Genomic DNA, 17,560 nt, shown 5'->3' on the forward strand with positions numbered 1-17,560 from the left:
TTAAATGTTATTAGAACTGAGCTGATTACAGGTCTGAGGCTAGATTACTAGTGATACAAATATTACAGAGATAATTAATATTATCAAGCTTTATTAAGCTTCGCACTAGTCTGAGAATACAGAGTTCTATAGTTCAATGAGTTCTGAGAATTATGGCTCGATTAGAATTATCAAGAAACTGACATAGGCTCTAGACAATAGCTCTATTTTTGGGTATAAGTACCCCCAGGACTCAACAACATAAAAGTAAGACATAATCATTCTTCATCACAAATCATTCATGTATCATCACGGTCATCCATTCATCACTACAATCATTTATTCATCATTACAAGCATTCATTCATCATTACAATCATTCATGCATATTCACAAGAAACTCAGAAATCATGTCATATATTCAATTTCACAATCATTAGAACATCACCTCAAGCCTCCAAGCATTGACAAACGTCTACTCATCATCACAACTACCAAGGGGTCACTCTAAGCGTTTCAGAATCATAACATACTTTCCCCCTCAAAAACCTTATGGCATCGCATCTATCATTTAGGAAATATTAACCTCTATTCACCATCAAGATTACCAAAGGATCGCTCACAATATTTAGGGGGTCATCAACATTGATTCATCTTTACAAACTACCTTAAGGAAGACATGCTATTAAATTATACCCCATTCAATGAAGTCTTACATCAAGTACTTCACACCTATATCGGTCTTGACATATATCTAGAAATCACGAGATTTTGGGAAAACTTCACACTATTATTTTATTACTCTCTTGCTAACCACTTAGCAAGTATCAAAACTTAAAATAAATTAAAGAGCACTCACTTGGGAGATTTACTGCTCTTTCATCTCAACTTACTCACTACAGTCTTTCGACAACCACTAGACATGTCCGGTTCTACACCTACTCAGGGATCCCATATTATTATTATGGCTCATTCCTATCACTAAGGCATTTTATCAAACACTAGGTGTGCATGGACTAACCCAAAACATTATGTTTCCCTTTAACATACTACAATGCCCCTCTATGATTCACCCCAGTCTTTCATCAAACCTATGGGGTGCATACTCCACTTATTCAACCATCTCTACACCCTAATGTCATGAACACCTCACATCGACACCAACTCCAAAAGGGTTCATCACAACATCACATAAATTCCACATACTAGGGTCAAAGACCATAAATCTTGCAAACAATCATGAATCCAAACTCAACAACACAAGTAACATCAACTTCAACTCATATAAATCATGGAATATCACAAAAAAAAAAGATAAAATCCTTAAGTTTAAAACTTGAGTTTCTTGGATGAAAGGGACCTAAGAATCAACATCTACATACCTGGAAATTTCTTTTCTTAAAGGCACTTGAAAGGAGTTCTTGATTTCTCTAGATCCTTGTTTATCTCTCTTGAATTTTATGAAAGGAGCAGAGAGTATTTTGATTTTGGAAACCCTAATTTTTGGGTAGAAGAGAGAAAAATGAAGTTGAAGACCCTTGGCCCGGTATTTATAGAGCTGGGGGAGGATGTGGAAAATACCAAAATGCCTCTTTATGATTTGTCTAGAAAATTCTGATCAGGGTCTGTGACGGTCGACCAGATGGTGCGTTAGAGGGACTGATGGTCCACCAAGTCGTCCGTCACTCAAGTGCAAAAACTAAGGTGTTCTACCTCGTAGTGACATTTTATGTGATGGTACGTCAAAAATCTAACGGTACACTAGATCATCCGTCACTTGGGGTCTAGGAATGGGACATTCTACCTCGGTCTAACAGGTCCCTTGACGATCCATCAACTTTCTGATGGTCAACCACTTTAGCCATCACATGATGACCAAAAAAGGAAACCACTACCTTGGTCTGAGGGAACACTTGATGTTCCACTAAGGACTTGGTAGTCCTTCAGATCGACCGTCAAACCTCCGATTCTAACAACGCTCAGTAAAACGGCCATAACTTTTTCGTTCGATGGCGGATTTTGATGAAATTAGTATCGATGGAAATCTTGTTCAATGATATACATGAATAAAATTAGAAATTAGGGAAATTACACATGATTCAAAGTGTTTCATACTTAGGAAGATACTTCTGAAACTTTTAGACTCAGATTTTCCCCTTTGCTGAATATGCTCTAAGGCTCAGAATAGAAAAGAACTTTGTGGGGTATTACATTATGTCCCCCTTAGGAACATTTATCCTCGAATGTCTCTTGGTAGACTGAGAATACAGATCATCAAAACCTACTCAATAAATGGAAACATCTTAGGTCAGGACTACACAACTTAAACGACTGAGATATAGAGTTATCACATTGGGCATGCATCTATGATGCTTGGAATACTCTACTGATGATACTCATAGATGAATTCTCATAATACACATGCATCTCTGATGCATGGACTCATAACTGGGATGATCTCATGAATACACGACTGAACACACGCTGACAAGCTAAACACTTTCTACTAAATACGCATATCTAATGCATGAATGTCCGGCTAAGCTGACTTTTGAAAGCACGACTTGGCAATGCAACAATTATTGATGCTAAATTTATAAGGAAAATTTTAATATGCATCGAGATGAATCTAATGGCATGCAACATCATAATACCATGGGGTATTTCCCTCTTGGGGCTCTATGTCCAACTAAACACACTTCGCCGAAATACTGGGGCAGTGCGCACGGCTCCTACAACTGGGTCATTATTGACCGATCAAGATCTGAAACTTATGCATGAATCATGTTAACATATATGCTGAAAATGGAAGCAAAGAACCTAACAATGTATATCATAAAGAAGAAGGGCTCATAACTTACCCGGGTCTATTTCAGGCAATCTTTCTCGATCAAGGCGAGTCTGAAGCGCCTGAAGTTTACCCCATTGAGTCAGCACTGTACATTCTCACATTCTATGGCCTGATTCACCGCACCCAAAACACACATTGCTATTGTCTCTACACACACCTCGGTGGCTCCTGCCACACTCTCCACAATGCGAATGGGTATGAACACCACTAGTAGTACTGGAAGTAGCTTCCTGCTGGCGTGAATCTCTACCCCTCTGAGCTCATATTCTATACTCTCTCAACTTGTGGCCTAGCCTATCACATCCAAAACACCCCTACAGTCGGCTCTACATACGCCCCTGTGCTCCCTACCATACTTTTTGCAACACGGATAGGTAATAACACTCTTCCCACGACATTGTGACTTAGAGCTTGATTCTCTCTCTCGACTAGCATTCTTAGGTTTAGGTACCGGTTCCTGGACTGATAGTGAAACTGGTGTTGAGGATCTCAGATAGAATTGGGAGCAGTTACTACTCCTTAATCTTGGCATAGAGTTATTAGTTTTAGTTCTCTGATCCATGCTATGCTCTCTCCCCTTATTCTGCTAATTGTCAGCTAAAATCCTAGATAGGAAAACGTTCTACAAACTGTTCAGAGTAGCTATTGCCTGGGCTAAGGTAGTGAATGCATCTCTAAAATCTGCATACAACACACCCTTATTCTCAAGATCTATTAGCTATAGGGGATGGTCATCTCCCCCAAGGACAAAATCTCTGCGAGGAGGCACACTCTGTAATTGGAAGGAACAAGTGGATTAGACTAAGGATCAACTTGAGCTCATGTTCACTCACACGATTGGCTACTGAAAGAAGGGAAACTACTCCTAAGTACATCCTGTAGCCTTATGTACATAAATGTGGCACGATACACACCCATGCACAAGACTCTACTAGATACAGTTTTTCAGACTCCCTAGGATACTGTTGAACCTTACGCTTTGATACCAAGCTTGTAACACCCCGAGATCCCATCCCGAGACATCACATGGTACTTATGGACCCGAAGGACCACAAGCTAACCCTTTTTTGATATTGGTACCTGTAAACTACATAATATCTAAAATAAATGCAAAAACTTGCCATAAGGTTCAACACATCGATACATACTCAAAACTAAAAAAAAAATTGAATACTAATACATCTATCTAAAAAGCCTCTAACTGTTGGAACTGTGGATTTGATAGGACATGTCCCCAACTAACTCCATCAACAAAAAATAAACAAAGTCTGAAACAATAGTAGTAAACTGAGAATCGTCCTCAAAAGAAGAGGACTCACTGCTACTGTTGCTGACTGGGACCAAACTACTGCGGATAAACTGGATCCTGTGCCTCTAAACCTATGGTGTCAAATAAAACACCATAGCACAAAGCCATCAGTACAAAAATGTACCAAGTATGTAGATGGGGTAAGCTAATGCAAGGGTTCATGGATGCGCAATGTGTAATCTAAATAATTATGAAAATGCAGCATGAAAACACATACATGAATGCACAGAACATGAACACAATAATCGCAACTCTAGATACTGAAACTCAGATACCACTTTACTACAGACTGAACACACTACTGACACTGAGATACTGAATCACTTAATCAACTGATACAGATAACTAAGTATCTTGATGTACTTACATCAATGACTAAATTCTTAAGACTTACTACTTTCAACTAATAGGATTAGAGATCAACCTTTCTAACAGATGATTTCAGAAGCTTTATAAATGATAAGAAATATGATTATATCTAAATCTAACAACCAGAATACTTAATAGAAATCTGATACTGTGATCAAGCCTGTCTGATGGCATATCTCTGAATATGATATCAAATAACTGTATGTGAGACCAAGTCTATATGATGGGATGGTCTATAAATTAATGGAACTATCTGAGTTCCTCACAATAACAAATGATTGTATCTGACAGTCCTAATTTTTGAAGACTGATTATAAAACTGAGATTGAATATAAAACTGAAACTGTAGAAAGTAGTCACTTAACCCACATGCCCCGACCTACCACAGGTGGGGTCACCCCTGTGCCCTAGTTGGAAGGGTTTCATTACCCCACCACTGGTAAGGACAACACTATGTGACCCTCATCTAGCAGGTCCTCAAACGAGAACGATGGAGCCCTTATCTAGCATGTCAAGCCACCTCATCTACCCTTATCTTGCAGGTATGATGTCTCTCATCCACCCTCAACTAACAGGTTCGATATCTCAACCTATGCTGGCTACGTAGTTATGGACCACAAGGATTGTTTCTAAAAATCACACCCTCTACTAGTAGGTGAGATCCCATCCTTGAGCTCGCTCGGTGCTAATTTTTCCTCCCAACTGAAAGACTCAAAACTGAATTCTTAACTGAACACTGGCTAAACTGAATCTGACACTGATTATATTACTCAAAAGTTCTAACTGAGTTATGCTGAGATCACTTGGATCTATATCTGACGGAAAACATATTGAATCATGGTATCTAACTGAAGATACAAACCTTGAATAGATTAAGTGAATCATTTCTGAGATTAGGATTGAATGACTTGAATATTATTAGAACTGAGCTTATTACAAGTCTGAGGCTAGATTACTAGCGATACAGAGATTTTAGAGAAAACTGAGATTACCGAGCTTTATTAAGCTTCGCAATTTTCTGAGGATACAGATTTCTATAGTTCACTGAGTTCTAAGAATCATGGGTCAATTGGAATTATCGAGAAACTGACATGGACTCTATACAACAGCTCTATTTTCAGGTATAAATACCCCCAGGACTCGATAACATAAAAGTAAGACATAATAATTCTTTATCACAAATCATTTATGCATCATCACGATCATCCATTCATCACTACAATCATTTATGCATCATTACAAGTATTCATTCATCATTACAATCATTCATGCATATTTACAAGAAACTCAAAAAAATCATGTCATATATTCAATTTCACAATCATTAGAACATCACCTCAAGTCTCCAAGGATTCACAAACGTCTACTCATCATCACAATTACAAAGGGGTCACTCTAAGAATTTTAGAATCATAATATAATTTCCCCCTTACAAACCTTACGACATCGCATCTATCATTTAGGAAATATAAATCTCTATTCACCATCATGATTACCAAAGAATCACTCCCAATATTTAGGGGGTCATCAATATCGATTCATCATCACAATCTACCTTAAGAAAGACATACTATAAAATTATACCCCATTCAATGAAGTCTTGCATCATGTACTTCACACCTATATCAGTCTCTACATATTTCTAGATATCATGAGATTTTGGGAAAACTTCACACTATTATGTCATTACTCTCTTGCTAACCACTCAGCAAGTATCAAAACTAAAAATAAATTAAAGAGCACTCAGTTGGGAGATTTACCGCTATTTCATCTCAACTTACTCACTGCGGTCTTTTGACAACCACTAGACATGTCTGGTTCTACACCTACTCAGGGATCCCATCATATTATTATGACTCATTCCACTCACTAAGGAATTTTATCAAACACTAGGTGTGCATGAACTAGCCCACAACTTTGGGTTTCCCCTTTAACATACTACAATGCCTCTCTATTCTTCACCTCGGCCTTTTATCCAACCTATGGGGTGCATACTCCGCTTATTCAACCATCTCTACACCCTAATATCATGAACACCTCACATAGACACAAACTATAAAAGAGCTCATTACAACATCATATAAATTCTACATACTAGAGTCAAAGACCATAAATCTTGCAAACAATCATGAATCCAAACTCAACAACACAACTAAAATCAACTTAAACCCATATAAATCATAGAATATCACAAAATAAACATAAAATCCTTAAGTTTAAAAATGTGTACTTGAGCTTCTAGGATGAAAGGGACCCAATAATCCAATATCTACATACCTGGGAATATCTTTTCTTGAATTCTCTTGAAAGGAGTTCTTGATTTCTCTAGATCCTTCTTGATCTCTCTTGAATTTTATGAAAGGAGAAGAGAGTATTTTGATTCTGAAAACCCTAATTTTTGGGTGGAAGAGAGAAAAATAAAGTTGAAGGACCTTGGCCCAGTATTTCTAGAGTTGAGGGAGGATGTCAAAAAGACCAAAATGCCCCTTTAAAATTTGTCTAGAAAATTCCGACCAGGGTCTGTGACAGCTACTTAAAGGGACTGATGGTCAACCAAGTCGTCCATCACTCAGGTACCAAAACTAGGATGTTCTACTTTGGAGTGATTGTCAAAGTAATGGTCCATCAGAAATCTTACGGTCCACCAGATCGTCCATAACTCAGGGTCCAGGAATGGGATATTTTGCCTCGGTCTAGTGGGCCTCTTGATGGTCTGTCAACTTTTTGATTGTCCACCACTTTGGCCATCACATAATGACTGAAAAAGAAAGCCACTACCTTGGTTTTATGGGACACTTGATGGTCTACCAAGGACTTGGCGGTCCATCAGATCGACCGTCAAACCTGTAATTCTGGCAATGCTCAGTAAAATGGCCATAACTTTTTCGTCCGAAGTCAAATTTTTATGAAATTTGTATCGATGGAAATATTTTTCAATGATCTACATGTGTAAAATTAGAAATTAGAGAAATCACACATGATTCAAAGTATTTCATACTTGGGAAGATACTTCTTAAACTTTTAGACTTAGATTTTCTACTTTGCTTGATAGGCTCTAAGGCTCACACTAGAAAAGAACTTTTCGGGGTATTACAGGCCATGAATATGATGTTGTGACTATTCTAGAGAAATTAATAGGCTAAGCGCCATATTGTGATAATGTTTGAATATCTGAGTTGTGTTTATCATTATAAAAGATACAATTATAGTTTATAAATACATATATTTTTGTATATACATCTCTATAGTATATGATAGAGGAAGATGGGGTATGTTGCTTTTGACTTTATTGATTGGATACAGGTGATGGCATGCATTGATTTGGTACATTCATGTGTATTGTATTAGTAATTGATGTGAATATAGTTGAAACATAATCTTATGACTATTCTGCCTTGTTAATCATTAAGTTTTGTGGTAACCTTTTATGTATTAGGAGAATACATCACTTGATGGCTAGGAATTTAATGTATTAGTTAATGAATCTTGCTTATTTGAAACATGGTAGCTAGCGATGGTTAATGTGTGACTTATGCTGTGGTTGGGTCTAGCATAGGGAAAGATTAGTTGGAAATAATATCTAAATTTGTGATGTCTATTAGTCGATAAACGAGGAGCAGTGTGTTAATGAGGCTAGATAATAAGAGATATTTGTAATAATAGGTGACTAGTTAATAACTTTGAATAGTTGCTAAATGGTTAACTATTAAATAGTTAAGAAAGAATTAGTTGGTAAATGATGGTTAGTTAACGGCTGGTGTCAATTAATAAAAGATGGCTAGGTGACAAGTAGTTATGTGTTGTCTAGTAATGATTAATAGATATAAGATGATTAGTTGGTAATAATAAACCATGGATAAATAACGGTTTTAGTCTAGTGATGAACCTTAACTATATGTTAGATATTGGTTGTTAATGGAATAGTGGTTAGTTTCTATCTCGTCAATAATGATTATGTGAAGGGTAATGTTTAGACTAATAACTAGATATTATGTGATGACTAGTGAACTAGTAATTCTATTATATTTAGTGTTGGTTATCTAATAACGAGTAGTTGGGAAGTATTGACTAGATAGATATTTTGTGGTGACATGACTATGTTTATGAATATTTTAGTGTATGTTATTTGGTAATAACTATTATGATTATATGGTGATACCCGGCAAGGCTGGAAGATACTATTACAATGATATGTTGATACCCAATAAGGCCAAAGAATACTATTGTCTTAACATAGATACTCAATAAGGCTGGAGGATACTGTTGTGATGAAGTTGATAACCGACAAGTCCAAAGGATATATTAATGACATATCGATAACCAATAAAACTAGAGGTTACTATTGATGATATGTTGATACCTGACAAGGCCGGAGGTTGATTAAGATTATGCTGGTACTATTGAGGACAGCAATGATAAGTTGTTATATTGATTATGTACTATGCATTTATTTCTGCATTTGCATTACCTATCACCTATATGTATCTATATTTATCAGTTGGAATAGGACAACTGCATATAGATGGGTGAAGAATATGCCTTGTATTGTTGTATGCTAATTGAACCTTCTAAGTCAGGGGCGGTGGAGGCACACATAGTCTTGGCTAGGAATTTGGTTATTTGGAGTAGCAGGTTATTTACGATGTTATTGATATTAGTATTATCATTGTTATGATCATTATTATGGATAGCCTATGCAAAATTGGTCATTGATCCAGTATTGAGATTAAGGTATGTCTTCGGCCTTAGATATCTTATGATTGCATTACTATGCACGATTATTCTATGTCTATCCATATGGATTAGAAATCCTAAGTATGTTAGTGTTGAATGCTGTTAGTATTATAGTCAGTCCTTAAAATGAGAACTTGATGATCTAGGTTATGCTTGAGATGACTCTTATATGTTTATATATATATATATATATATCTATATAAAGCTATGGTACTATCGTATTTTCCTTCCTTCATTGTTCATATTGTATAGTCATTCCTTTGCCTTGTATATTACAATTTATCTTTCTTTTGCTCTTAATTCATGTATTAAACTGGGATATACAATATAGTATTGTCATATATTAAATATAGCGGGAATAGCATAGTTCACCTTGATACTTCCTTAGTCTTATTATGTTATACTCTTGGACATTAATAGTATAGTTGTCCCATATTATTCTCAATTACTTGTTATATGATTACTGGACTCTTAGGTGTAGTTTGCATTCTATTTATATGTTGTATTTATCTTCGTTATCTTTGGAGCTCAATTGGCAGTTGCTTACTAAGTACCATTCATTTGGTACTCATACTACACTTCTGCACTAGCAGATCATATTATGGGTTATCGTCATTTACGTGTACATCATACAAAGCAATCCTGGTTTGGAGACTTCGAGTGAGCTCCTAATATTTGGAGTATTACTTATCTCTCTCCTATGTATTAAACTAGTCTCTAAGTTATATTTGGAGATAAGATGTTTCAATATATTTCACCTTGATATATCACTTTTGTGCTCTTATTATCTTTAGAAGCTCTTGTACTCAAACCACCAAGTTTTGGGATTCTTCTATGTATTGATCTTTATTTCATATATTCCATATTCTTTTCCTTATATTAGTAGTAGTCCATTACTAGCCATTCAGGACTATAGGTCGTCTTGCATACTGGTGGGTTATGGTAGGCTCCATCATGATCTGAGATGTTAGGTTGTGACAAATTGGTATCAGAGCCTAGGTTTCATCATTATGTTAGTACATGAGCTAAGTGTTAGTAGAGTCCTGTGGATTGGTGTGGAGACATCCATAACCTAACTTCGGAAGGCTACAATGGCATTTTAGAAAGTTTAATTCTTGAATCCTTATCGTGTGTCTGCATTCCTATGAACCTCAAACACATTCTTTCACTCTATTCTATCTCTAATGATTGATGTGATATTTTTAATGATGCAGATGTGACTCCAATAAGTATTTCCAAAATTTTAGCGCAACATTAGAGTAGAGAGTTAAGGATGGATATCGAAGATCTTTAGTGGAAACCAGAAAATATTTGGGCAAGATTAGGCTCTAGTTAAGCTTTTGACTACTTCAGCCTTTGAGGTTTGGCTTTGGGAATTTGAGTCATGTTGTAGATCCCTCTCAGCCAAGGATGGCATTTGATTCATCGAGTAGTTCTCATACCCGAGTTAGGTCTATTATTGTTCATCAGGATGTTTTACCAGTTTTTAGTATAAGATTGGATTTCCCATATGGTCCATGCATTTTTCGATGCTACATCCATCTGAGCTGGACATTAATGCATGGATATGCTATAGGGTTAGTATTGTCAATCCTTTTGGAATCAGAGCACTTGATAGCATCCAAATTTTCCTTCCCTCAGGTTGTCAGTTATGAGAGGACTATAGAGAGCCTATGTGGAAACTTATGGAAATTATTGCAACAGGCATGCCATCAGTATAGCGCTGTTGGTATTTTATCTAAGAGTAAGGATTCTTCTGGTATAGTTCATCTTTACCTATAGCCCATCAGCTCTACACAGATGGTATTCTATACTATGAGTAACTCTCAAATTAGTTGTGATGATCATAGTGGGAAGAGTCCCCACTAGATTTGCGGGGTGTGGTATGGTTGTTGAAGCCATGACGACCATTCTAGATTATGAAATGTGGTTTCTCAAAGTTATGCAGGCTCTTGATTTGGTTGTGCCATAATAAGACATAGGTTCTGAGGATGCCCCAGGTATGAGATTGATGATCAACTAGAGTTAGCACGTATGTTCCCTGCCATCCTAGAGCTCCTAAGGTAGGCTGTGGTTTTAGAAGTATGGACACAATTTTGTGGACTTCTCTCAATTCTAGTTGGCCAGCTATTTGGGCTCATTTTTTGTTCTCTTCATATTGCTGCTTCAGGAGTTGTTACAACGATAAAGAGATCAACTATTATCCTAGGGAGTGTTCGTGACAAGATATTTCCAGTCATTCTACTTATTTAGATCAGTTTGTGAGGTTGTGATGTCTTCAATTAGTAATAGTGCGCTTGGTGCCTCAGTTGGTGATTCAGTCGGTCGATTTGAGTTAGACCCATTCAAATTTATTTTTCTCTATGCCCATCAGGCATATGATTGCGGATGTCACCATTATTGGTGTTATTTTATTTCCTGCATTTATCTCTTATTATGTGTATTGGAGTTTTCATACCTATTGATGATTATAATACTTGATGAATTGATATCGATCATTATGTGCCTTATTATTGCATTCATGATAATGTTACTACTCTGTGGTTTATTTATTTTAGTAGTGGATGGAGTAAATCTGTATTTTTATTTTCCCTATGGGTATAGTTTTTGGGTTTCAGTCCCATTTATTTGGCACATTAGCCGTGTGTAGCCCTTGAGTGATACATGATATTTATGTTCATTTTGGTACCTCCTATTTAGTATGTTGATATTGATATTGCTATTGCTATTGCTACCACAGTGTTAGGTTATTTATATTTCTTGATATTATTACTTGATGTTGATACATGATGAATTTGATCCTCATTGGAAAGCTACATAGACTTGTGTTATTGAGTTAGACTTCCACTTTCTGGTGATATTATTTGATGGATTAAGTAGATATAGCCCAATTTGATGATTTCTTTCCCCTAGCAGGGCGATGTTAACTGTGTTCCATCTTGTTAGCTGTATTAGTTTGATTCAGAGATGTATTATGGTATCGAAGGAAAGTTGACTTCCATGGTTATTTGTGTTTTTTAGCTGGCAATTTAGTTATGTTGCTCACTTTTGAGTTTGAGATCCTTAGACTTGCCTCCTGCATTGCAAAAGTCTTTGCTTTGGCTATACCTTCCTATGTAGCCCATTTGTGAGATTCTCCTGTTTGAGGTCCGTTCTTCGTTCGTGGCTATTTCATCGTCTGATAGCAATTTTGTTATTGATGTTGAGATGCCATTGATTTATCTCATAGATATGTTGGATTTGTTCTCTCATAATGATTTTCCTTGTTGTTAGTATAGAGATTGGATACTACTTTGTTGTTGTGTTATGGTTTTGTCTAGTGGATGTGGAAAGTTAGAGGTAGGTGGCCTTTCTTGTGATCGCTTCTTAAGTTGGCAAATTAGAAACTCATTAGCTAGAGTTGTTGGTTCTCTGGTGGTGGCCTCAACTTTGACCTTGATTTTTGGATCGGTATATTTCTTCAATAATGTGAATATGGGGTGGATTTAGGAAATCCCCATTTAAGTATTCTTTTTATTGTCGTGAGGCTTTTTGGAGTGATTCTCCTCGATGATATGTGCATGTGGATACTTTTTTTCCTATATGGAGTATTGGATTGGTTAGTTTCAGGATTAAGTTACATTTTCTTGAGTTTCTATAGCTTTTACTACTTTTGATGTGGTTCTTAGCCTTAGGAAGCTCTTGAGTATATTTGTATATTTCATGCCCTCCAACAGATATGTAGCGGGTTATATGTCTTTTCAGTCTATGATTTGTCCTTTCCCATGACTCCTATTTTATGGCTATATTTCATTCCCTACAGCCGATATAGAGTTGGTTGCTTGTGTTATCAGTCAGTGGTTATCACTGGGGTGATTTTTCTCTCCAGATATGTCTCGAATATGGCTTGGTATGATTTATCTCAGTTATTTCAAATATGGATACTAGAGTTGATTTGGGATAGTTGACATTAATATATCCATATTGGCTTAGTTTTAGATTTAACTACTTGGAATGGTAATTTAGAAGTATAATAGATTTGGAACATTGGTGCCTACCCATTTATAGTTTGGGTTTAGATATTTGAGGCTGAGTGATTCAGCCTTGGTATTAATATTTCAGCTTAGTGTTGTAGAGCTTGCGTGCGATTGTACCACTACAAGATCAACAATTCCATAAGCTTCGGATTCTGTTGCTTTTATAAAAACATCTCTTTCCATATCTTCAGATACAACCCAAAATGATTTGCCCTTCTTTTGTACATAAACTCTTGTGAGGGTGTCACGCAGTTTCAGCAGTTCTTCCGCTTTCATGACACATTCAGTTAATTGTGCCATGGCTTTTGTTTTAGACTTGTCTTTGTTTAGGTTGATCTTACTCCGTGGTTGCCCATTCGGTCTTCTAGACTTTAGTTGGATTATAGTTGATCAGTGCTTAGGTGATAGCCTATGGGCCCCGTATTAGTTATTTCAATTTTGACCTCGAGTTTCAGTTTTTCTTTGGGAATTTTGGATGATTTAATCAATGGGACTAATATACTTGATATAGATTCAGTATGGCTTTATTCTCGATTGATGGGAATCCTAGAAAAAAAATATTTAGTGATGAATAGTTATACCTTGGACTTCGGGACTTCAGATAGATTTTCATCCGGACTGGTTGCAGCATTGTCATAGATTGCATTCCTTGATTATCTCTATTTGTGTGTCAGATAGCACCTTATGAGCTTATTCTTATGTTTCTCGTATGGACTTTCAGCAGGTCATCTTCGGTTCTTTGATTTCTTCCTGATGAGACTTCGTGGATGAGAATCATGTGATTTTCCTCCTTGCTTGGAGTAGATAACATGTGGAAAATGGTAAAGGAAGGTTAATTTTGGATTTGGAGTCAATTTTATTACTTATGTCTATTGGCCTCCCAAGTTTATGTTTTAATAATGACAACGCAAGTGTATCTCTGCAGCTAATAATGATGGAAAGATAAAGGAAGTTGGCTTCAAAAGTAGAAGAGATATCAAGAATAGAAAGACATCCACCGTATCCAAGTAGCATCCAAGTAAAATCAATCATGAGAAGACAAATGGAAGGAGTATCATAGTCCCAAATATTATGTAAAATCATGACTCAATATCTCGCCAATGATATGGAGGACCTCGGCATGGCAAGAAGATCAATCAAGCATAATTAAAATAGAATAAGGATCAACCTTCCTACAATTATGGTTTCAATCCCAGATTCATGGCTGAATGAATCAATAAAAAGGAGAAAATCAAAAGTTCATTAGCAAGGCATCAAAATCAAAAAGGAAATATAGATCACAAACATATCTGATATAGATGTGATTCAAAGATGTATATGGACATATCGGATATAGACATTATACACTACTACACTTCTCAATCAAGGAATCAATTCATATCCTTGATTGAGAAGTAGAAGACTATAAAAGGAGAAATCTCCTGGGTTTCCTTATGAAGGGTAGCAGTAGAAGACTATAAAAGGAGAAGACCAAAGACAAACACTCTTCACGCAACTTCAAGGAGAAAATTCAAAGTGTCTTGCTCTTAGTCTTACAAAGCTCTATAACGTTACTTTACAATTGTTATATAAAGAGTAGGATCGAGTCATCGTTGTAACATCAACTTAAACTGTGTCACAAGATCGAAAGAGAAAAATAAGTCTTCCGAAGTTGTATTCTATCATTCTACTTAAACCAAACCTTCAATGATCTAAAGAAAACTTAAAACCCAAGGGGACCGGACATAGGCACTGGATTGTTATGCCAAACCAGGATAAATCTTTGTTTTGTTTACTTTAGGCTTTATTAGTAACGTTCTTAACTGATTAAGTTTAATTTGGTTTGAAGTATTTTGATCTCCAAAAGAGTCAACCGTGAGGAGTCAATAGTCGACTCACAGAAGAAAATTTCAATTCACCCCCTTTTGAATTTCAATTGGTATTAGAGCAGATCTTACAGATAGCATTGTCTAATTGCAACTGAGCAAAGATCAAATGGCCAATTAAAAAATTCCCAATGCCCTTCTTCAGGATGGTCACTCCTCTACAAGACCACCATTTTTTAATGGACAACACTACTCATACTAGAAAACGGATTCACTATCTTTTCAAATCAAATGACTACCAAGCCTGGGTTTTCAAAACAAAGGGTCCTAATCCAATTCCAGGGCTCAAGGAAAAACAAAAGGTCAAGGATAAACGATAAAGTACACTGATTGAAGATTTTGATATTACTAAAGAACAACAAGAGGAAATTTAAAATAATGCACATGCTATAAGGTTACATTTGTGTGTATTTAGCGGAGAAGAATACGACAAGATATCAATGTGTGAGGTAATAAAAGAAATTTGGGACAAACTGGAGGTAACCTATGAAGTCAAAAATGTCTTTATTTTCCTCCATTTGAATAACTCATACTCATTCGGTAAATGCATTGATAAAATTTATATTTTAAATAGTCCTAACTTTGCCACCTTGACCTGCCTCACTGTGCAAGCCAATGATACTTGATTGTGGAATAGGTAGCTCAGGCATGCCAGCCTGCACATTATTGACAAATTGCCTAGGCTTTATATGGTGAAAGGTCTGCCAAAACTCAAGTTTTAAAAGGATCACATCTATGATGCCTGCTAACTGGGTAAACAGACTAGAACATCTTTCAAAGCCAATGAAAATGTCTTTACTACTAGGCCTCTCCAAATAATCAACAGGGATCTATTTTATCCACCCAAAACCAAAAACATTGGTGGAAAAAGATATGTTTTTGTCATAGTTGATAATTACTCACGATTTACTTAGGTTATATTTCTTGCACACAAACATGAAGCTTTCATAAATTTTATGATTTTTTGTAGAAAAATACAGATAGAAGCCAGGCATCTCATCACCTATATTCACAGTGATCATGGAGGAGAATTTTAAAATAAGGGTTTGAAGAATATTGTGCTAAAAATGGATACTCTTAGAACTTCTCTTCAAAGAGATCTCCCCAACAAAATGGTGTAGAGGAACAAAAAAACCGGTCCCTATAGGAAACCGCCAGAACGATGCTGTTAAAGCATAATCTCCTAGATCACTTTTGGACAGAAGCAATTAGTACAACATGCCATATCATCAACAAGTGTCTGATCAAACTATTTTGAAGAAAATACCTTATGAAATCTGGAGAGTAAAGAAGCCCTGCATTTCCTACTTTCATCTTTTTGCTGCAAATATTTTATTCACAATAATGCTAAAAATACCCTAGAAAAATTTGATCCACAAAGTGATGAAGGTATTTTCGTTGGGTACTCTCCCACTAGTCATGCTTACAGGGCTTTTAATAAAATAACTTTAGTTGGTAAGGAATCCATGCACATTGTGTTTGATGAATCTAACCACCACACTACTAGAATAAGTGTTGATGAAGAACAGGTAAGTAATGTACAGACAGGAGAAGATCTCAGCACAACTCCAGAGCCCTCTCAAGACAAGTCGACTACACCCTCAACAAAATTGACTCCTACAATAGAAACAGAGAGGCCAAACATCCCCAAAGAGTTGAAGAAGTATGGCATCCATCCAAATGAACTCATCATCGGAAATAAAAAACACAAAGTGCAAACTAAAGCATCATTAAAGAGACAAGTATCAGTTGCCTTTATGTCTCAAATCAAACCAAAAAAAACTGATGAACTTCTCAATGATGAATCATGAGTTGAAGATATGATGGAAGAACTATAACAATTCGAACAAAATCAAGTTTGGACACTAGTTAAAAGAACAAGAAACTACTCGGTAATCAGAACTAGATGAGTCTACCGAAATAAGGTAAATTAAGATGGTAAAGTTATCAGAAATAAATCCAAGCACGTAGCTTAAGGCTACTATCAGCAGGAAGGTATTGATTACGATAAAATCTTTGCCCCTATGTCTAGGTTAGATTCAATATGAATTTGACTAGCTTTTTTCGCATTTAAATGTTTTTAAATGGAATTAAAAAGTGCCTTCATAAATAGCTTTATTCATGAGGAAGTTTTTGTAAAACAACCCCTTGGATTTGAAGATCCTTTATTTCCAAGTCATATTTTAAGGTCATTAAAGGCACTCTACAACCTCAAACAAGCCCCAAAAGCTTGGTATGAGAGATTGAATGATTTTCTACTAAATAATAATTTTCAAAAAGGTAAAGTTGACACAACTTTATTCATTCAAAAGATCGATTCAAATCTCCTTATTGTGTAAGTTTACATTGTTGATATCAGTTTTGGTAGTTCTAACCTCTCTATGTGAGAGAATTTTGCTAATTTGATGAAAGGAGAATTCAAAATGAGTCTTATGGGC

The sequence above is a fragment of the Capsicum annuum genome, chromosome 7 (genome assembly GCF_002878395.1).
Source record: "Capsicum annuum cultivar UCD-10X-F1 chromosome 7, UCD10Xv1.1, whole genome shotgun sequence".
NCBI lineage: Eukaryota > Viridiplantae > Streptophyta > Magnoliopsida > Solanales > Solanaceae > Capsicum > Capsicum annuum.